Consider the following 1072-nt stretch of genomic DNA (forward strand, 5'->3'; position numbering starts at 1 on the left):
GTTGGATGCATTCTTTGGTTTATGACAATGTTTGCCTGCGTGTCATACAGTTTTCTTGCTAGTTGCAAGTAACTGTCCCGTTGATCACCGATGTCTGGTAATTCTTGTGCATACTGATGAATTTGTTACCATTTGCATTGCTTCCTCGCTGAATGGTGGCTTGTCATCAGGAGTTGAATCGATGCCTTGTTTTTTAAAGTTTCGTAGATTTGCGTCTTTCCGACTCCAAGTGTCTGCTGGATGCTTTTAACTTTGTGTCCAGCCTTGCTCAAACGGATGCATTTCACTCGCTCCGCTCCAGTGATTACAGTTCTTCTACGTTTTGATGCCATGATCTACACGACGTAAGTGAATAAAGTTAAAATCTTTAGCAATTGTAGTAAAACGCACGCCAATAAAAAGTCACTTACCAGTGATGTGTTCCTCGAGCCGGTCCTTGGCCTCGAGGACCGAAGGTCGGTTCTTGGTCCTTGGCCTTGGGAGTCAAGTCCTTGGCCTTGGGTTACCGGACACAATGAGAGATTAGAGCCTCGAACCCCTTGTCCACAGATGTAAAGTGAGTCCGAGGACCGCAAAAACGCGAAGGAATCAAATAAATTCCATCCAGGGAAACCAATATTGATGGATTAAGCTGGCGCTTTAAAAGGAGCGGGTCTGCCACTGGCAGGTCACAGTTAGCGCAACGAATAAAGGGCAGCATCACAATTAGTTTCAATCACGGTTTGTTCCGTTCGCGATCGGCAGTTTAAATAGCGTGTAAAGTCTTTCTGTAACAGTGGTGTCTTTTATGTAGTTATTTTTGCACAGTCGTCACGTTTGTGCGGTGGCACTAGAAAGTTTGTTTGAACCAAGTAATTTGCGTTACAGTCAATAATGCCGGCACTTCACTTCCGGGTTTGGCCGTTGGGATTTGGAGTCCTTTTGCTCGATTCCAATGATGTTTGCTGAATGCTTTCTCATGTTTGGAATAATGAATATTGATAATACATAGTTTAAAATCATGGTTGATTTAATTATTTTTTATTATTATTGTGAAGTTGAAGGTATTAAATTAATTAATGTAGTATTAGTG

Source organism: Hippocampus comes, unplaced genomic scaffold (genome assembly GCF_001891065.2).
Source record: "Hippocampus comes isolate QL1 unplaced genomic scaffold, H_comes_QL1_v1.1 scaffold84, whole genome shotgun sequence".
Classification (NCBI taxonomy): Eukaryota; Metazoa; Chordata; class Actinopteri; order Syngnathiformes; family Syngnathidae; genus Hippocampus; species Hippocampus comes.